This window comes from Cavia porcellus, unplaced genomic scaffold, assembly GCF_034190915.1.
Source record: "Cavia porcellus strain 051 isolate PalLab524CR breed Dunkin Hartley unplaced genomic scaffold, mCavPor4.1 scaffold_43, whole genome shotgun sequence".
NCBI lineage: Eukaryota > Metazoa > Chordata > Mammalia > Rodentia > Caviidae > Cavia > Cavia porcellus.
This window is the reverse complement of record NW_026947526.1, coordinates 5,180,309-5,203,750: the sequence shown is the minus strand read 5'-3', so window position 1 is coordinate 5,203,750 and position 23,442 is coordinate 5,180,309.

The window sequence follows — 23,442 nt, the reverse complement described above, 5'->3', positions numbered from 1 at the left end:
AGTGAATGGCCTGCTACAAACCCTTATAATGCGCACAACCCCGCGATGTTTTTCAGAAACATATCCTACATTGCCATTGCATGTTTCCTGACCAACCCATGCTCAACAACCAGTGGTGATTTTCTCCATCCTACATTGCCACTCACTGTCTAACTTGATTCAGGCCCTCCGATTCACACCACACCATGATGTATTTCTCACTTCTACTAGTAAATGGCCTGCTAGATACCTTTACAATGCGCCCAACAACGCGATGTTTTTCAGAAACCGATCCTGCATTGCCACTGCATGTGTCCTGACCTCCCCATGCTGACCACTCCGTGGTGCTTTTCTCCATTTTATATTGGTACTCACTGCCTATCCTTATTCAGGCCCTCAGATTCACACAACCCCGTTATGTTTTTCTCACTCCTACTAGTGAATGGCCTGTTAGAAACCCTTACAATGTGCACCACCACGCTTTTTTTTTTCAGAAACTTATCCTACATTACCACTGCATGTTTCCTGATCTCCCCATGCTGACCACCCTGTGGTGTTTTCTCCATCCTACATTGCCTCTCACTCCCTATCCTAATTCAGTGCCTCCGATTCACACCACCGCGTGATGTTGTTCTCACACCTACTAGTGAATGGCCTGTTAGAAACCCTTACAATGCGCACCAACCAATGATACTTATCAGAAACCTATTCTCCATTGCCACTACATCTTTCCTTGCCTCCCCATGCTGACAAACCCGTGGTGCTTTTCTCCATCTTACATTGCCACTCACAGCCTATCCTAATACAGACGCTCTGATTCACGCCACCCTGTGATGTTTTTTTCACTCCTACTTGTGAATGGCCTGTTAGAAAACCTTGCAATGCGTACCACCCCGCTGTTTTTTTCAGAAACCTATCCTACATTGCCACTGCATGTTTCCTGACCTCCCCATGCTGAACACCCCGTGGTGCTTTTCTCCATCCTAAATTGCCACTCACTGCCAATCCTAATTCAGAACATCTGATTCACACCACCCCGTGATGTTTTTCTCACTCCTACTAGTGAATGGCCTGTTAGAAACCCTTAAAATCCGCACCACCCCGTGAAGTTTTCAGAAAACTATCCTACATTACCACTGCATGTTTCCTGACCTCCCCATGTTGACCACCCCGTGGTGCTTTTCTCCATCCTACATTGTCATTCACTAACTATCCTAATTCAGGACCTCTGAGGCACACCACCCCGTGATGTTTTTCTCACTCCTACTAGTGAATGGCCGGCTACAAACACTTACAATGCGCACAACCCCGCGATGTTTTTCACAAACCTATCCTACATTGCCATTGCATGTTTCCTGACCTCCCCTTGCTCACCAACCCGTGGTGCTTTTCTAAATCCTACATTGCTACTCAGTGTCTAACTTGATTCAGACCCTCCGATTCACACCACACTATGATGTATTTCTCACTCCTAGTAGTGAATTACCTGTTAGAAAGCCTTACAATGGGCACCACCCCGTGATGATTTTCAGAAAACTATCCTAACTTGCCACTGCATGTTTTCTGAACTCCTCATGCTGACCACCCCTTGGTGCTTTTCTCCATCCCACATTGCCACTCACTGCCTATCCTAAATCAGGCCCTCTGATTAAGACCACGCCGTGATGTATTTCTCACTTCTACTAGTGAATGGTCTGTTAGAAACCCTTACAATGCCCACCACCCCGCTGTTTTTTCAGAAACCTATCATACATTGCCACTGCATGTTTCCTGTCCTCCCCATGCTGGACACCCTGTGGTGCTTTTCTCCATCCTACATTGCCACTCACTGCTTTCCATAATTGAGGCCCTCTGATTCACACCACCCCGTGATGTCTTTCTCACTCCTACTAGTGAATGGCCTGTTAGAAAGACTTACAATTCTCACCACCTCGCTATGTTTTTAAGAAACCTATCCTACATTGCCACTGCATGTGTCCTGACCTCCCCATGATGACCATGCCGTGGTGCTTTTCTCCATCCTACATTGCCACTCACTGCCTATTCTGATTCAGGCCTTCCGATTCACACCCTCCCGTGATGTATTTCTCCCTCCTACCAGGGAATGGCCGGTTAGATACCCTTACAAGGCCCACCACCCCGTGACGTTTTTCAGAAACCTTTCCTCCATTGCCACAGCATGTTTCCTGACCTCGCCATGATGACCACACCGTGGTGCTTTTCTCCATTTTATATTGGCACTCACTGCCTATCCTAATTGAGGCCCTCCAATTCACACCACCCTGTGATGTTTTTCTCACTCCTACTAGTGAATGGCCGGTTAGAAAGCCTTACAATGCGCACCACCAGCGATTTTTTTCAGAAACCTATCCTACATTGCCAATGCATGTTTCCTGACCTCCCCATGCTGACAACCCCATAGTGCTTTTCTCCATTCTACATTGCCACTCACTGTATATCCTAATTAAGAACATCTGATAGAAACCACCCCGTGATGTTTTTCTCACTCCTCCTTGTGAATGGCCTATTAGAAACCCTTACAATGCGCACCACACCGCTGTTATTTTCAGATACCTATCCTACATTGCCACTGCATGTTTCCTGACCTCCCCATGCTGAACACCCCGTGGTGCTTTTCTACATCCTCCATTGCCACTCACTGCCTAACCTAATTCAGAACATCTGATTCACACCACCCCGTGATGTTTTTCTCACTCCTACTAGTGAAAGGCCTTTTAGAAACCCTTACAATGCACACCACCCCGTGATGTTTTTTAGAAAACTATCCTACATTGCTATTGCATGTTTCCTGACCTCCCTATGCTGAGCACCCTGTGGTGCTTTTCTCCATCATACATTGCCACTCACTGCCTATCCTAATTCAGGCCCTCCGATTCACACCACCCCGTGATGTTTTTCTCAATCCTACTAGTGAATGGCCTGTTAGAAATTTTTACAATGCGCACCACCCAGCTTTTTTTTTCAGAAAACTATCCTACATTACCATTGCATGTTTCCTGACCTCCCCATGCTGACCACCCCTTGGTGCTTTTCTCCATTCTACATTGCCATTCACTGCCTATCCTAAATCAGGCTCTCCGATTCAAACCACCCCGTGATGTTTTTTGCGCTCCTACTTGTGAATGGCTTGTTAGAAACCCTTAGAATGCGCACTACACCGCGATGTTTTTTAGAAACCTATCCTACATTGCCATTGCATGTTTCCTGACCTCCCCATGTTGACCACACCGTAGTGCTTTGCTACATTCTTCATTGCCACTCACTGCCTATCCTAATTCAGGCCCTCCGATTCACACCACCCCGTGATGATTTTGTCACTCCTGCTAGTGAATGGCCTGCTGCAAACCCTTATAATGCGCACAACCCCACGAGGTTTTTCAGAAACCTATCCTACATTGCCACTGCATGTTTCCTGACCTCCCCATGCTCAATAACCCGTGGTGCTCTTCTCCATCCTACATTGCCACTCACTGTCTAACTTGATTCAGGCCCTTCGATTCACACCACACCATGATGTATTTCTCACTCCTACTAGTAAATGGCCTGTTAGATACCTTTACAATGCACCCAACGCCGCAATGTTTTTCAGAAACCTTTCCTCCATTGCCACAGCATGTTTCCTGACCTCCCCATGCTGACCACACCGTGGGGCTTTTCTCCATTTTATATTGGTACTCACTGCCTATTCTTATTCAGGCCCTCAGATTCCCACAACCCCGTTATGTTTTTATCACTCCTACTAGTGAATGGCCTGTTAGAAACCCTTACAATGTGCAGCACCACGCTTTTTTTTTTCAGAAACCTATCCTACATTACCACTGCATGTTTCCTGATCTCCCCATGCTGACCACCCTGTGGTGTTTTCTCCATCCTACATTGCCTCTCACTCCCTATCCTAATTCAGTGCCTCCGATTCACACCACCGCGTGATGTTGTTCTCACACCTACTAGTGAATGGCCTGTTAGAAACCCTTACAATCTGCACCACCCAATGATGCTTATCAGAAACCTATTCTCCATTGCCACTACATCTTTCCTTGCCTCCTCATGCTGACAAACCCGTGGTGGTTTTCTCCATCCTACATTGCCACTCACAGCCTATCCTAATTCAGACGATCTGATTCACACCACCCTGTGATGTTTTTTTCACTCCTACTTGTGAATGGCCTGTTAGAAACCTTTACAATGCGTACCACCCCGCTGTTTTTTCAGAAACCTATCCTACATTGCCACTGCATGTTTCCTGACCTCCCCATGCTGAACACCCTGTGGTGCTTTTCTCCATCCTAAATTGCCACTCACTCCCAATCCTATTTCAGAACATCTGATTCACACCACCCCGTGATATTTTTCTCACTCCTACTAGTGAATGGCCTGTTAGAAACCCTTAAAATCCGGACCACCCCGTGATGTTTTCAGAAAACTATCCTACATTGCCATTGCATGTTTCCTGACCTCCCCATGCTGACAACCCTGTGGTGCTTTTCTCCATCCTACATTGACACTCACTGCCTATCCTAATTCAGGCCCTCCGATTCACACCACCCGGTGATGTTTTTCTCACTCCTACTAGTGAATGGACTGTTAGAAATCTTTGCAATGCGCACCCCCAGCTTTTTTTTTTTTCAGAAAACTATCCTACCTTACAATTGTATGTTTCCTGACCTCCCCATGCTGACCACCCCGTGGTGCTTATCTCCATCCTACATTGCCACTCACTGCCTATGCTAAATCAGGCCCTCCTATTCAGACTACCCCGTGATGTTTTTTTCCCTCCTACTTGTGAATGGCTTGTTAGAAACCCTTACAATGCGCAACACACCGCGATGTTTTTCAGAAACCTATCCTACATTGCCATTGCATTTTTCCTGACCTCCCCATGTTGACCTCCCCGTGGTGCTTTTCTACATTCTTCATTGCCACTCACTGCCTACACTAATTCAGGCCCTCCGATTCACACCACCCCGTGATGTTTTTCTCACTCCTACTAGTGAATGGCCTGGTAGAAACCCTTACAATGCACACCACCCCGATGTTTTTTTCAGAAACCTATCCTACATTGCCACTGCATGTTTCCTGACCTCCTCATGCTGACCTCCCCGTAGTGCTTTTCTCCATCCTACATTGCCACTCACTGCCTATTCTGATTCAGGCCTTCCGATTCACACCATCCCGTCATGTATTTCTCACTCCTACCAGGGAATGCCCGTTTAGATACCCATACAAGGTGAACAACCCCGTGATATTTTTCAGAAACCTTTCCTACATTGCAACTGCATGTTTCCTGACCTCCCGATGCTGACCACACCGTGGTGCTTTTCTCCATTTTATATTGCCACTCACTGCCTACCCTAATTCAGGCCCTCCGATTCACACCACCCTATGATGTTTTTCTCACTCCTACTAGTGAATGGCATGTTAGAAAGCCTTACAATGTGCACCACCCCGCTGTTTTTTTCAGAAACCTATCCTACATTGCCACTGCATGTTTACTTACCTCCCCATGCTGAACACCCCGTGGGGCTTTTCTCCATCCTACATTGCCACTCACTGCCTATCCTAATTCAGAACATCTGATTCACACCACCCCGTGATGTTTTTCTCACTCCTACCAGTGAAAGGCCTGTTAGAAACCCTTACAATGCGCACCACTCTGCGATATTTTTCAGAAACCTATCCTACATTGCCACTGCATGTGCCCTGACCTCCCCATGATGACCACCCCGTGGTGCTTTTCTCCATCCTACATTGCCACTCCCTGCCTATCCTAATTAGAACATCTGATTCACACCACCCCGTGATGTTTTTCTCACTCCTCCTACTGAATGGCCTGTTAGAAACCCTTAAAATCTGCACCACACCGTGATGTTTTCAGAAAACTATCTACATTGCCATTGCATGTTTCCTGACCTCCCCATGCTGACCACCCTCTGGTGCTTTTCTCCATCCTACATTGCCACTCACTGCCTATCCTAATTCAGGCCCTCCGATTCACAATACCCCCGGATGTTTTTCTCACTCCTACTAGTGAATGGCCTGTTAGAAATCTTTACAATGCGCACCACCCAGCTTTTTTTTCAGAAAAATATCGTACATTACCATTGCATGATTCCTGACCTCCCCATGCTGACCACCCCGTGGTGCTTTTCTCCATCCTACATTGCCACTCACTGCCTATCCTAATTCAGGCCCTCCAATTCACACCACCCCCTGATGTTTTTCTCACTCCTACTAGTGAATGGCCTGTTAGAAATCTTTACAATGCGCACCACCCAGCTTTTTTTTTCAGAAAACTATTGTACATTACCATTGCATGTTTCCTGACCTCCCCATGCTGACCACCCCGTGGTGCTTTTCTCCATCCTACATTGCCACTCACTGCGTATCCTAAATCAGGCCCTCCGATTCAGACCTCACCGTGATGTTTTTTGCGCTCCTACTTGTGAATGGCTTGTTAGAAACCCTTGCAATGCGCACCACACCGCAATGTTTTTCAGAAACATATCCTACATTGCCATTGCATGTTTCCTCACCTCCCCATGTTGACCACCCCATGGTGCTTTTCTACATTCTTCATTGCCACTCACTGCCTATCCTAATTCAGGCACTCCGATTCTCACCACCCCGTGATGATTTTGTCACTCCTACTAGTGAATGGACTGCTACAAACCCTTATAATGCGCACAACCCCACGATGTTTTTCAGAAACCTATCCTACATTGCCATTGCATGTTTCTTGACCTCCCCATGCTCAACAACCCGTGGTGATTTTCTCCATCCTACACTGCCACTCAATGCCTATACTAATTCAGGCCCAACGATTCAGACCAACCCATGATGATTTTGTCACTCCTACTAGTGAATGGCCTGCTACAAACACTGACAATGCGCACAACCCCGCGATGTTTTTCAGAAACCGATCCTGCATTGCCACTGCATGTTTCCTGACCTCCCCATACTGACCACTCCGTGGTGCTTTACTCCATCCTACATTGCCACTCACTGCTTTTCATAATTCAGGCCCTCTGACTCACACCACCCCGTGATGTTTTTCTCACTCCTACTAGTGAATGGCCTGTTAGAAACCCTTACAATGCGCACTACCCCGGGATGTTTTTCAGAAACCTATCCTACATTGCCACTGCATGTGTCCTGACCTCCCCATGAAGACCATGCCGTGGTGCTTTTCTCCATCCTACATTGCCACTAACTGCCTATCCTGATTCAGGCCTTCCGATTCACACCCTCCCGTGATGTTTTTCTCACTCCTACCAGGGAATGGCCTGTTAGATAGCCTTACAAGGCAAACCACCCCGTGATGTTTTTCAGAAACCTTTCCTACATTGCCACTGCATGTTTCCTGACCTCCCCATGCTGACCGCCCCGTGGTGCTTTTCTCCATCCTACATTGCTACTCACATCCTATCCTAAATCAGGCCCTCCGATGAACACCACCCCGTGATGTTTTTCTCACTCCTACTTGTGAATTGGTTGTTAGAAAGCCTTGCAATTGCACCACCCCTCGATGTTTTTCAGAAACCTACCCTATATTGCCATTACATGTTTCCTGACCTCCCCATGTTGACCAACCCGTGGTGCTTTTCTTCATTCTTCATTGCCACTCACTGCCAATCCTAATTCAGCCCCTCCGATTCACACCACAACGGGATGTTTTTCTCACTCCTAGTAGTGAAGGGCCTGCTACAAACCCTTACAATGCGCACAACCCCGCGACGTTTTTCAGAAACATTTCGTACATTGACAATGCATGTTTCCTGCCCTCCCCATGCTCACCAACTCGTGGGGCTTTTCTCCATCCTACATTGCCACTCACTGCCTATCCTAAATCAGGCCCTCCTATTCAGACCACCCCGTGATGTTTTTTGCGCTCCTACTTGTGATTGGCTTGTTAGAAACCCTTACAATGCGCACCACACCGCGATGTTTTTCAGAAACCTATCCTACATTGCCATTGCATGTTTCCTGACCTCCCCATGCTGACCACACCGTGGTGCTTTTCTCCATTTTATATTGGTACTCACTGCCTATCCTTATTCAGGCCCTCAGATTCACACAACCCCGTGATGATTTTCTCACTCCTACTAGTGAATGGCCTGTTAGAAACCCTTACAATGTGCAGCACCACGCTTTTTTTTTTCAGAAACCTATCCTACATTACCACTGCATGTTTCCTGATCTCCTCATGCTGACCACCCTGTGGTGTTTTCTCCATCCTACATTGCCTCTCACTCCCTCTCCTAATTCAGTGCCTCCGATTCACACCACCGCGTGATGTTGTTCTCACACCTACTAGTGAATGGCCTGTTAGAAACCCTTACAATGCGCACCACCCAATGATGCTTATCAGAAACCTATTCTCCATTGCCACTACATCTTTCCTTGCCTCCGATGCTGACAAAACCGTGGTGGTTTTCTCCATCCTACATTGCCACTCACAGCCTATCCTAATTCAGACGCTCTGATTCACACCACCCTGTGATGTTTTTTTCACTCCTACTTGTGAATGACCTGTTAGAAGCCCTTACAATGCGTACTACCCCGCTGTTTTTTCAGAAACCTATCCTACATTGCCACTGCATGTTTCCTGACCTCCCAATGCAGAACACCCCGTGGTGCTTTTCTCCATCCTAAATTGCCACTCACTGCCAATCCTAATTCAGAACATCTGATTCACACCACCCCGTGATGTTTTTCTCACTCCTAGTAGTGAATGGCCTGTTAGAAACCCTTAAAATCCGCACCACCCCGTGATGTTTTCAGAAAACTATCCTACATTGCCATTGCATGTTTCCTGACCTCCCCATGCTGACCACCCTCTGGTGCTTTTCTCCATCCTACATTGACACTCACTGCCTATCCTAATTCAGGCCCTCCGATTCACACCACCCCGCGTTGTTTTTCTCACTCCTACTAGTGAATGGCCTGTTAGAAATCTTTACAATGCGCACCACCCAGCTTTTTTTTTCAGAAAACTATCCTACATTGCAATTGTATGATTCCTGACCTCCCCATGCTGACCACCCCGTGGTGCTTATCTCCATCCTACATTGCCACTCACTGCCTATGCTAAATCAGGCCCTCCTATTCAGACTACCCCGTGATGTTTTTTTCGCTCCTACTTGTGAATGGCTTGTTAGAAACCCTTACAATGCGCAACACACCGCGATGTTTTTCAGAAACCTATCCTACATTGCCATTGCATTTTTCCTGACCTCCCCATGTTGACCTCCCCGTGGTGCTTTTCTACATTCTTCATTGCCACTCACTGCCTACACTAAATCAGGCCCTCCGATTCACACCACCAGGTGATGCTTTTCTCACTCCTACTAGTGAATGGCCTGGTAGAAACCCTTACAATGCGCACCACCCCGATGTTTTTTTCAGAAACCTATCCTACATTGCCACTGCATGTTTCTTGACCTCCTCTTGCTGACCACCCCGTGGTGCTTTTCTCCATCCTACATTGCCACTCACTGCGTATCCTAAATCAGGCCCTCCAATTCAGACCTCACCGTGATGTTTTTTGCGCTCCTACTTGTGAATGGCTTGTTAGAAACCCTTGCAATGCGCACCACACCGCAGTGTTTTTCAGAAACCTATCCTACATTGCCATTGCATGTTTCCTGACCTCCCCATGTTGACCACCCCGCGGTGCTTTTCCACATTCTTCATTGCCACTCACTGCCTATCCTAATTCAGGCACTCCGATTCTCACCACCCCGTGATGATTTTGTCACTCCTACTAGTGAATAGCCTGCTACAAACCCTTATAATGCGCACAACCCCACGATGTTTTTCAGAAACCTATCCTACATTGCCATTGCATGTTTCCTGACCTCCCCATGCTCAACAACCCGTGGTGATTTTCTCCATCCTACACTGCCACTCAATGCCTATACTAATTCAGGCCCTCCGATTCACACCACACCATGATGTATTTCTCACTCCTACTAGTAAATGGCCTGTTAGATACCTTTACAATGCGCCCAATCCCGTGATGTTTTTCAGAAACCGATCCTGCATTGCCACTGCATGTTTCCTGACCTCCCCATACTGACCACTCCGTGGTGCTTTACTCCATCCTACATTGCCACTCACTGCTTTTCATAATTCAGTCCCTCTGATTCACACCACCCCGTGATGTTTTTCTCACTCCTACTAGTGAATGGCCTGTTAGAAAGCCTTACAATTCTCACCACCCCGCGATGTTGTTCAGAAACCTATCCTACATTGCCACTGCATGTGTCCTGACCTCCCAATGAAGACCATGCCGTGGTGCTTTTCTCCATCCTACATTGCCACTCACTGCCTATCCTGATTCAGGCCTTCCGATTCACACCCTCCCGTGATGTATTTCTCACTCCTACCAGGGAATGGCCTGTTAGATACCCTTACAAGGCGACCCACCACGTGATGTTTTTCAGAAACCTTTCCTACATTGCCACTGCATGTTTCCTGACCTCCCCATGCTGACCACACCGTGGTGCTTTTCTCCATTTTATATTGCCACTCACTGCCTATCCTAATTCAGGCCCTCCGATTCACACCACCCTGTGATGATTTTCTCACTCCTACTAGTGAATGGCCTGTTGCAAAGCCTTACAATGCGCACCACCCGCGATGTTTTTTGGAAACCTATCCTACATTGCCAATGCATGTTTCCTGACGTCCCCATGCTCACCAACCCGTGGTGCTTTTCTCCATCCTACATTGCCACTCACTGTCTAACTTGATTCATGCCCTCCGATTCACACCACACCATGATGTATTTCTCACTCCTACTAGTGAATGGCCTGCTACAAACACTGACAATGCGCACAACCCTGCGATGTTTTTCAGAAACCTATCCTACATTGCCACTGCGTGTGTCCTGACTTCCCCATGATGACCACCCTTTGGTGCTTTTCTCCATCCTACATTGCCACTCACTGCCTATCCTAATTCAGAACATATGATTCATACCACCACGTGATGTTTTTCTCACTCCTACTAGTGAAAGGCCTGTTAGAAACCCTTACAATGCCCACCCCCCCTGATGTTTCTCAGAAAACTATCCTACATTGCCACTGCATGTTTCCTGTCCTCCCCATGGTGACAACCCCGTGTTGCTTTTATCCATGCTACATTGCCACTCACTGCCTATCATAATTCAGTCCCTCCGAATCATACCACCCTGTGATGTTTTTCTCACTCCTACTAGTGAAAAGCCTGTTAGGAACCCTTACAATGTGCACCACCCCGCGATGTTTTTCAGAAACCTATCCTACATTGAAACTGCATGTGTCCTGACTTCCCCATGATGACAACCACGTGGTGCTTTTCTCCATTCTCCATTGACACACACTGCCTATCCTAATTAGAACATCTGATTCAAACCACCCCATGATGTTTTTCTCACTCCTACTAGTGAAAAGCCTGTTAGAAACCCTTACAATGTGCACCCCCCCGCGATGTTTTTTAGAAACCTATCCTACATTGCCACTGCATGTGTCCTGACCTCCCCATGATGACGACCACGTGGTGCTTTTCTCCATCCTATATTGCCACTCACTGCCTATCCTAATAAGAACATCTGATTCAAACCACCCCATGATGTTTTTCTCACTCCTACTAGTGAAAAGCCTGTTAGAAACCCTTACAATGTGCACCAAACCGCAATGTTTTTCTGAAACCTATTCTACATTGCCATTGCATGTTTCCCTGACCTCCCTATGCTCACCAACCCGTGGTGATTTTCTCCATCCTACATTGTTACTCAATGCCTCTCCTGATTCAGGCCTTCCAATTCACACCACTCCATGATGTTTTTCTCACTCCTACTACTGAATAGCCTGTTAGAAACCCTTACAACGCGCACAACCCCGATGTTTTTTTCAGAAACCATTCCTACATTGCCACTGCATGTTTCCTGACCTCCCCATGCTGACCACCCCGTGGTGCTTTTCTCCATCCTACATTGCAACTCACTGCTTTTCATAATTGAGGCTCTCTGATTCACACCACCCCGTGATGTTTTTCTCACTCCTACTAGTGAATGGCCTGTTAGAAAGCCTTACAATTCTCAGCACCCCGCGATGTTTTTCAGAAACCTATCCTACATTGCCACTGCATGTGTCCTGACCTCCCCATGATGACCATGCCGTGGTGCTTTTCTCCATCCTACATTTCCACTCACTTCCTATTCTGATTCAGGCCTTCTGACTCACACCCTCCGGTGATGTATTTCTCACTCCTACAGGGAATGGCTGGTTAGATACCCTTACAAGGCGCACCACCCCGTGATGTTTTTCAGAAACCTTTCCTACATTGCCACTGCATGTTTCTTGACCTCCCCATGATGACCACACCGTGGTGCTTTTCTCCATTTTATATTGGCACTCACTGCCTATCCTAATTCAGGCCCTCCGATTAACACCACCCTGTGATGTTTTTCTCACTCCTACTAGTGAATGCCCTGTTAGAAAGCCTTACAATGCGCACCACAAGCGATGTTTTACAGAAACCATTTCCCACATTGCCAATGCGTGTTTCCTGACCTCCCCATGCTGACAACCCCATGGTGCTTTTCTCCATCCTACATTGCCACTCACTGTATTTCCTAATTCAGAACATCTGATTCAAACCACCCGGTGATGTTTTTCTCACTCCTACTAGTGAATGGCCTGTTAGAAACCCTTACAATGCGCACCACCCCGCTGTTTTTTTTCAGAAACCTATCGTACATTACCACTGCATGTTTCTTGACCTCCCCATGCTGACCACCCCTTGGTGCTTTTCTCCATCCTACATTGCCACTCACTGCCTATCCTAAATCAGGCTCTCCGATTCACACCACCCCGTGATGTTTTTTGCGCTCCTACTTGTGAATGGCTTGTTAGAAACCCTTAGAATGCGCACCACACCGCTATGTTTTTCAGAAACTTATCCTACATTGCCATTGCATGTTTCCTGACTTCCCCATGTTGACCACACCGTGGTGCTTTTCTACATTCTTCATTGCCACTCACTGCCTATCCTAATTCAGGCCCTCCGATTCACACCACCCCGTGATGTTTTTCTCACTCCTACTAGTGAAAGGCCTGTTAGAAACCTTTACAATGCGCACCACCCCGCGATGTTTTTCAGAAACCTATCCTACATTGCCACTGCATGTTTCCTGACCTGTCCATGCTGACCACCCTGTGGTGCTGTTCTCCATCCTACATTGCCACTAACTGCTTATCCTAATTCAGGCACTCCGATTCACACCACCCCGTGATGTTTTTCTCAATCCTACTAGTGAATGGCCTGTTAGAAATTTTTACAATGCGCACCACCCAGCTTTTTTTTCAGAAAACTATCCTACATTACCATTGCATGTTTCCTGACCTCCCCATGCTGACCACGCCTTGGTACTTTTCTCCACCCTACATTGCCAGTCACTGCCTATCCTAAATCAGGCTCTCCGATTCACACCACCCCGTGATGTTTTTTGCGCTCCTACTTGTGAATGGCTTGTTAGAAACCCTTAGAATGCGCACCACACCGCGATGTTTTTCAGAAACCTATCCTAAATAGCCATTGCATGTTTCCTGACCTCCCCATGTTGACCACACCGTGGTGCTTTTCTACATACTTCATTGCCACTCACTGCCTATCCTAATTCAGGCCCTCCGATTCACACCACTCCGTGATGATTTTCTCACTCCTGCTAGTGAATGGCCTGCTACAAACCCTTATAATGCGCACAACCCTGCGATGTTTTTCAGAAAACTATACTACATTGCCATTGCATGTTTCCTGACTTCCCCATGCTCACCAACCCTTGGTGCTTTTCTCCATCCTACATTGCCACTCACTGTCTAACTTGATTCAGGCCCTCCGATTCACACCACACCATGATGTATTTCTCACTCCCACTAGTAAATGGCCTGTTAGATACCTTTACAATGCGCCCAACCCCGTGATTTTTTTCAGAAACCGATCCTGCATTGCCACTGCATGTTTCCTGACCTCCCCATACTGACCACTCCGTGGTGCTTTACTCCATCCTACATTGCCACTCACTGATTTTCATAATTCAGGCCCTCTGATTCACACCACCCCGTGATGTTTTTCTCACTCCTACTAGTGAATGGCCTGTTAGAAAGCCTTACAATTCTCACCACTCCGCGATGTTGTTCAGAAACCTATCCTACATTGCCACTGCATGTGTCCTGACCTCCCCATGAAGACCATGCCGTGGTGCTTTTCTCCATCCTACATTGCCACTCACTGCCTATCCTGATTCAGGCCTTCCGATTCACACCCTCCCGTGATGTATTTCTCACTCCTACCAGGGAATGGCCTGTTAGATACCCTTACAAGGCGAACCACCACGTGATGTTTTTCATTAACCTTTCCTACATTGCCACTGCATGTTTCCTGACCTCCCCATGCTGACCACACCGTGGTGCTTTTCTCCATTTTATATTGCCACTCACTGCCTATCCTAATTCAGGCCCTCCGATTCACACCACCCTGTGATGATTTTCTCACTCCTACTAGTGAATGGCCTGTTACAAAGCCTTACAATGCGCACCACCCGCGATGTTTTTTGGAAACCTATCCTACATTGCCAATGCATGTTTCCTGACCTCCCCATGCTCACCAACCCATGGGGCTTTTCTCCATCCTACATTGCCACTCACTGTCTAACTTGATTCAGGCCCTCCAATTCACACCACACCATGATGTATTTCTCACTCGTACTAGTAAATGGCGGGTTAGAAACCCTTCCCATGTGAACTACGCCGCGATGTTTTTCAGAAACTTTTCCTGCATTGCCACTGCATTTTTCCTGACCTCCGCATCCTGACCGCCCCATGGTGCTTTTCTCCATCCTACACTGCCATTCACTGCCTATACTAATTCAGGCCCAACGATTCACACAACCCCGTGATGATTTTGTCACTCCTACTAGTGAATGGCCTGCTACAAACACTGGCAATGCGCACAACCCCGCGATGTTTTTCAGAAACCTATCCTACATTGCCATTGCATGTTTTCCGACTTCCCCATGCTCACCAACCCGTGGTGCTTTTCTCCATCCTACATTGCCACTCACTGTCTAACTTGATTCATGCCCTCCGATTCACACCACACCATGATGTATTTCTCACTCCTACTAGTGAATGGCCTGCTGCAAACACTGACAATGCGCACAACCCCGCGATGTTTTTCAGAAACCTATCCTACATTGCCACTGCATGTGTCCTGACTTCCCCATGATGACCACCCTTTGGTGCTTTTCTCCATCCTACATTGCCACTCACTGCCTATGCTAATTCAGAACATATGATTCATACCACCACGTGATGTTTTTCTCACTCCTACTAGTGAAAGGCCTGTTAGAAACCCTTACAATGCCCACCCGCCCTGATGTTTCTCAGAAAACTATCCTACATTGCCACTGCATGTTTCCTGTCCTCCCCATGGTGACAACCCCGTGTTGCTTTTTTCCATGCTACATTGCCACTCACTGCCTATCATAATTCAGGCCCTCCGATTCATACCACCCTGTGATGTTTTTCTCACTCCTACTAGTGAAAAGCCTGTTAAAAACCCTTACAATGTGCACCACCCCGCGATGTTTTTCAGAAACCTATCCTACATTGAAACTGCATGTGTCCTGACCTCCCCATGATGACAACCACGTGGTGCTTTTCTCCATTCTTCATTGCCACTCACTGCCTATCCTAATTAGAACATCTGATTCAAACCACCCCATGATGTTTTTCTCACTCCTACTAGTGAAAAGCCTGTTAGAAACCCTTACAATGTGCACCCCCCGCGATGATTTTCAGAAACCTATCCTACATTGCCACTGCATGTGTCCTGACCTCCCCATGATGACGACCACGTGGTGCTTTTCTCCATCCTATATTGCCACTCACTGCCTATCCTAATAAGAACATCTGATTCAAACCACCCCATGATGTTTTTCTCACTCCTACTAGTGAAAAGCCTGTTAGAAACCCTTACAATGTGCACCAAACCGCAATGTTTTTCTGAAACCTATTCTACATTGCCATTGCATGTTTCCCTGACCTCCCTATGCTCACCAACCCGTGGTGATTTTCTCCATCCTACATTGTTACTCAATGCCTCTCCTGATTCAGGCCTTCCAATTCACACCACTCCGTGATGTTTTTCTCACTCCTACTACTGAATAGCCTGTTAGAAACCCTTACAACGCGCACCACCCCGATGTTTTTTTCAGAAACCTATCCTACATTGCCACTGCATGTTTCCTGTCCTCCCCATGCTGACCACCCCGTGGTGCTTTTCTCCATCCTACATTGCCACTCACTGCTTTTCATAATTGAGGCTCTCTGATTCAGACCACCCCGTGATGTTTTTCTCACTCCTAGTAGTGAATGGCCTGTTAGAAAGCCTTACAATTCTCAGCACCCCGCGATGTTTTTCAGAAACCTATCCTACATTGCCACTGCATGTTTCCTGACCTCCCCATGCTGACCACCCCGTGGTGCTTTTCTCCATCCTACATTGCAACTCACTGCTTTTCATAATTGAGGCTCTCTGATTCACACCACCCCGTGATGTTTTTCTCACTCCTACTAGTGAATGGCCTGTTAGAAAGCCTTACAATTCTCAGCACCCCGCGATGTTTTTCAGAAACCTATCATACATTGCCACTGCATGTGTCCTGACCTCCCCATGATGACCATGCCGTGGTGCTTTTCTCCATCCTACATTTCCACTCACTTCCTATTCTGATTCAGGCCTTCTGATTCACACCCTCCGGTGTTGTATTTCTCACTCCTACAGGGAATGGCCGGTTAGATACCCTTACAAGGCGCACCACCCCGTGATGTTTTTCAGAAACCTTTCCTACATTGCCACTGCATGTTCCTTGACCTCCCCATGCTGACCACACCGTGGTGCTTTTCTCCATTTTATATTGGCACTCACTGCCTATCCTAATTCAGGCCCTCCGATTCACACCACCCTGTGATGTTTTTCTCACTCCTACTAGTGAATGCCCTGTTAGAAAGCCTTACAATGCGCACCACAAGCGATGTTTTACAGAAACCTATCCCACATTGCCAATGCGTGTTTCCTGACCTCCCCATGCTGACAACCCCGTGGTGCTTTTCTCCATCCTACATTGCCACTCACTGTATTTCCTAATTCAGAACATCTGATTCAAACCACCCGGTGATGTATTCCTCACTCCTACTAGTGAATGGCCTGTTAGAAACCCTTACAATGCGCACCACCCCGCTGTTTTTTTTCAGAAACCTATCGTACAGTACCACTGCATGTTTCTTGACCTCCCCATGCTGACCACCCCTTGGTGCTTTTCTCCATCCTACATTGCCACTCACTGCCTATCCTAAATCAGGCTCTCCGATTCACACCACCCCGTGATGTTTTTTGCGCTCCTACTTGTGAATGGCTTGTTAGAAACCCTTAGAATGCGCACCACACCGCTATGTTTTTCAGAAACTTATCCTACATTGCCATTGCATGTTTCCTGACTTCCCCATGTTGACCACACCGTGGTGCTTTTCTACATTCTTCATTGCCACTCACTGCCTATCCTAATTCAGGCCCTCTGATTCACACCACCCCTTGATGATTTTCTCACTCCTGCTAGTGAATGGCCTGCTACAAACCCTTATAATGCACCCAACCCCGCGATGTTTTTCAGAAACCTATCCTACATTGCCATTGCATGTTTCCTGACCTCCCCATGCTCACCAACCCGTGGTGCTTTTCTCCATCCTACATTGCCACTCACTGTCTAACTTGATTCAGGCCCTCCGATTCACACCACACCATGATGTATTTCTCACTCCTACTAGTGAATGGCCTTTTAGGAACCCTTTAAATTCGCACCACCCTGTGATATTTTACAGAAAAGTATCCTACATTGCCACTGCATGTTTCCTGAACTCCCCATGCTGACCACCCTGTGGTGTTTTCTCCATCCTATATTGCCTCTCACTCCCTATCCTAATTCAGTGCCTCCGATTCACACCACCGCATAATGTTTTTCTCACACCTACTAGTGAATGGCCTGTTAGAAACCCTTACAATGCGCACCACCCAGCTTATTTTTTCAGAAAACTATCCTACATTACCATTGCATGTTTCCTGACCTCCCCATGCTGACAACACCGTGGTGCTTTTCTCCCTCCTACATTGCCACTCACTGCCTATCCTAAATCAGGCCCTCCTATTCAGACCACCCTGTGATGTTTTTTGCGCTCCTACTTGTGATTGGCTTGTTAGAAACCCTTACAATGCGCACCACATCGCGATGTTTTTCAGAAACCTATCCTACATTGCCACTGCATGTTTCCTGACCTCCCCATGCTGACCACACCGTGGTGCTTTTCTCCATTTTATATTGCCACTCACTGCCTATCCTAATTCAGGCCCTCTGATTCACAACACCCTGTGATGTTTTTCTCACTCCTACTAGTGAATGGCCTGTTAGAAAGCCTTACAATGTGCACCACCAGAGATGTTTTTCAAAAACCTATCCTACATTGCCACTGTATGTGTCCTGACCTCCCCATGATGACCACACCGTGGTGCTTTTCTCCATTCTACATTGCCACTCACTGCCTATCCTAATTAGAACATCTGATTCAAACCACCCCGTGATGTTTTTCTCAATCCTACTAGTGAATGGCCTGTTAGAAACCCTTAAAATCCGCACCACCCCATGATGTTTTCAGAAAACTATCCTAAATTGCTATTGCATGTTTCCTGACCTCCCTATGCTGACCACCCTGTGGTGCTTTTCTCCATCCTACATTGCCACTCACTGCCTATCCTAATTCAGGCCCTCCGATTCACACCACCCCGTGATGTTTTTCTCAATCCTACTAGTTAATGGCCTGTTAGAAATTTTTACAATGCGCACCACCCAGCTTTTTTTTCAGAAAACTATCCTACATTACCATTGCATGTTTCCTGACCTCCCCATGCTGACCACCCCTTGGTACTTTTCTCCACCCTACATTGCCAGTCACTGCCTATCCTAAATCAGGCTCTCCGATTCACACCACCCCGTGATGTTTTTTGTGCTCCTACTTGTGAATGGCTTGTTAGAAACCCTTAGAATGCGCACCACACCGCGATGTTTTTCAGAAACCTATCCTAAATAGCCATTGCATGTTTCCTGACCTCCCCATGTTGACCACACCGTGGTGCTTTTCTACATACTTCATTGCCACTCACTGCCTATCCTAATTCAGGCCCTCCGATTCACACCACTCCGTGATGATTTTGTCACTCCTGTTAGTGAATGGCCTGCTACAAACCCTTACAATGCGCACAACCCCGCGATGTTTTTCAGAAAACTATACTACATTGCCATTGCATGTTTCCTGACTTCCCCATGCTCACCAACCCGTGGTGCTTTTCTCCATCCTACATTGCCACTCACTATCTAACTTGATTCAGGCCCTCCGATTCACACCACACCATGATGTATTTCTCACTCCTACTAGTAAATGGCCTGTTAGATACCTTTACAATGCGCCCAACCCCGCGATGTTTTTCAGAAACCGATAGTACATTGCCACTGCATGTGTCCTGACCTCCCCATGCTGACCACACCGTGGTGCTTTTCTCCATTTTATATTGGCACTCACTGCCTATCCTAATTCAAGGCCTCCGATTCACACCACCGCGTGATGTTTTTCTCACTCCTACTAGTGAATGGCCTTTTAGGAACCCTTAAAATGCCCAACACCCCGTGATGTTTTATAGAAAAGTATCCTACATTGCCAATGCATGTTTCCTGAACTCCCCATGCTGAACACCCTGTGGTGCTTTTCTCCATCCTACACTGCCACTCACTGCCTATACTTATTCAGGCCCTCAGATTCACACAACCCCGTGATGTTTTTCTCACTCCTACTAGTGAATGGCCTGTTAGAAACCCTTACAATGTGGACCACCACGCTTTTTTTTTTCAGAAACCTATCCTACATTACCATTGCATGTTTCCTGACCTCCCCATGCTGACGACCCTGTGGTGTTTTCTCCATCCTACATTCCCTCTCACTCCCTATCCTAATTCAGTGCCTCCGATTCAAACCACCACGTGATGTTGTTCTCACACCTACTAGTGAATGGCCTGTTAGAAACCCTTACAATGCACACCACCCAATGATGCTTATCAGAAACCTATTCTCCATTGCCACTACATCTTTCCTTGCCTCCCCATGCTGACAAACCCGTGGTGCTTTTCTCCATCCTACACTGCCACTCACAGCCTATCCTAATTCAGACACTCTGATTCACACCACCCTGTGATGTTTTTTTTCACTCCTGCTTGTGAATGGCCTATTAGAAAACCTTACAATGCGTACCATCCCTCTGTTTTTATCAGAAACCTATCCTACATTGCCACTGCATGTTTCCTAAAACCATGCTGAGCAACCCATGGTGCTGTTCTCCATCCTACATTGCCACTCACTGCCAATCCTAATTCAGAACATCTGATTCACACCTCCCAGTGATGTTTTTCTCACTCCTACTAGTGAATGGCCTGTTAGAAACCCTTAAAATCCGCACCAACCCGTGATGTTTTATGAAAACTATCCTACATTGCCATTGCATGTTTCCTGACCTCCCCATGCGGACCACCCTGTGGTGCTTTTCTCCATCCTACATTGTCACTCACTGCCTATACTAATTCAGGCCCTCCGATTCACACCACACCGTGATGTTTTTCTCACTCCTACTAGTGAATGGCCTGTTAGAAATCTTTACAATGCGCACCACCCAGCTTTTTTTTTCAGAAAACTATCCTACATTACAATTGCATGTTTCCTGATCTCCCCATGCTGACCACCCCATGGTGCTTTTCTCCATCCTACATTGCCACTCACTGCCTATCCTAAATCAGGCCCTCATATTCAGACCACCCCGTGATGTTTTTTGCGCTCCTACTTGTGATTGGCTTGTTAGAAACCCTTACAATGCGCACCACAACGCGATGTTTTTCAGAAACCTATCCTACATTGCCACTGCATGTTTCCTGACCTCCCCATGCTGACCACACCGTGGTGCTTTTCTCCATTTTATATTGCCACTCACTGCCTATCCTAATTCAGGCCCTCCGATTCACAACACCCTGTGATGTTTTTCTCACTCCTACTAGTGAATGGCCTGTTAGAAAGCCTTACAATGTGCACCACCAGAGATGTTTTTCAGAAACCTATCCTACATTGCCAATGCATGTTTCCTGACCTCCCCATGCTGACAACCCCGTGGTGCTTTTCTCCATCTTACATTGCCACTCACTGCCTATCCTAATTCAGAACATCTGATTCACACCACCCCGTGATGTTTTTCTCACTCCTACTAGTGAATGGCCTGTTAGAAACCCTTACAATGTGCACCACCCCGCTGTTTTTTTCAGAAACCTATCGTACATTGCCACTGCATGTTTCCTGACCTCCCCATGCTGAACACCCCATGGTTCCTTTCTCCATCCTACATAGCCACTCACTGCCTATCCTAATTCAGAACATCTGATTCACACCACCCCGTGATGTTTTTCTCACTCCTACTAGTGAAAGTCCTGTTAGAAACCCTTACAATGCGCACCACCCTGCGATGTTTTTCAGAAACCTATCCTACATTGCCACTGCATGTTTCCTGAACCTGTCCATGCTGACCACCCCGTGGTGCTGTTCTCCATCCTACATTGCCACTAACTGCTTATCCTAATTCAGGCCCTCCGATTCACACCACCCCGTGGTGTTTTTCTCAATCCTACTAGTGAATGGCCTGTTAGAAATTTTTACAATGCGCACCACCTAGCTTTTTTTTCAGAAAACTATCCTACATTACCATTGCATGTTTCCTGACCTCCCCATGCTGACCACGCCTTGGTACTTTTCTCCACCCTACATTGCCAGTCACTGCCTATCCTAAATCAGGCGCTCCGATTCACACCACCCCGTGATGTTTTTTTGCGCTCCTACTTGTGAATGGCTTGTTAGAAACCCTTAGAATGCGCACCACACCGCGATGTTTTTCAGAAACCTATCCTAAATAGCCATTGCATGTTTCCTGACCTCCCCATGTTGACCACACCGTGATGCTTTTCTACATACTTCATTGCCACTCACTGCCTATCCTAATTCAGGCCCTCCGATTCACACCACTCCGTGATGATTTTGTCACTCCTGCTAGTGAATGGCCTGCTACAAACACTTATAATGCGCACAACCCTGCGATGTTTTTCAGAAAACTATACTACATTGCCATTGCATGTTTCCTGACTTCCCCATGCTCACCAACCCGTGGTGCTTTTCTCCATCCTACATTGCCACTCACTATCTAACTTGATTCAGGCCCTCCGATTCACACCACACCATGATGTATTTCTCACTCCTACTAGTAAATGGCCTGTTAGATACCTTTACAATGCGCCCAACCCCGCGATGTTTTTCAGAATCCGATAGTACATTGCCACTGCATGTGTCCTGACCTCCCCATGCTGACCACACCGTGGTGCTTTTCTCCATTTTATATTGGCACTCACTGCCTATCCTAATTCAAGGCCTCCGATTCACACCACCGCGTGATGTTTTTCTCACTCCTACTAGTGAATGGCCTTTTAGGAACCCTTAAAATGCCCAACACCCCGTGATGTTTTTCAGAAAAGTATCCTACATTGCCAATGCATGTTTCCTGAACTCCCCATGCTGAACACCCTGTGGTGCTTTTCTCCATCCTACATTGCCACTCACTGCCTATACTTATTCAGGCCCTCAGATTCACACAACCCCGTGATGTTTTTCTCACTCCTACTAGTGAATGGCCTGTTAGAAACCCTTACAATGTGCACCACCACGCTTTTTTTTTCAGAAACCTATCCTACATTACCATTGCATGTTTCCTGGCCTCCCCATGCTGACCACCCTTTGGTGTTTTCTCCATCCTACATTGCCTCTCACTCCCTATCCTAATTCAGTGCCTCCGATTCAAACCACCACGTGATGTTGTTCTCACACCTACTAGTAAATGGCCTGTTAGAAACCCTTACAATGCACACCACCCAATGATGCTTATCAGAAACCTATTCTCCATTGCCACTACATCTTTCCTTGCCTCCCCATGCTGACAAACCCGTGGTGCTTTTCTCCATCCTACACTGCCACTCACAGCCTATCCTAATTCAGACACTCTGATTCACACAACCCTGTGATGTTTTTTTCACTCCTGCTTGTGAATGGCCTATTAGAAAACCTTACAATGCGTACCACCCCGCTGTTTTTATCAGAAACCTATACTGCATTGCCACTGCATGTTTCCTAAACCCATGCTGAGCACCCCATGGTGCTGTTCTCCATCCTACATTGCCACTCACTGCCAATCCTAATTCAGAACATCTGATTCACA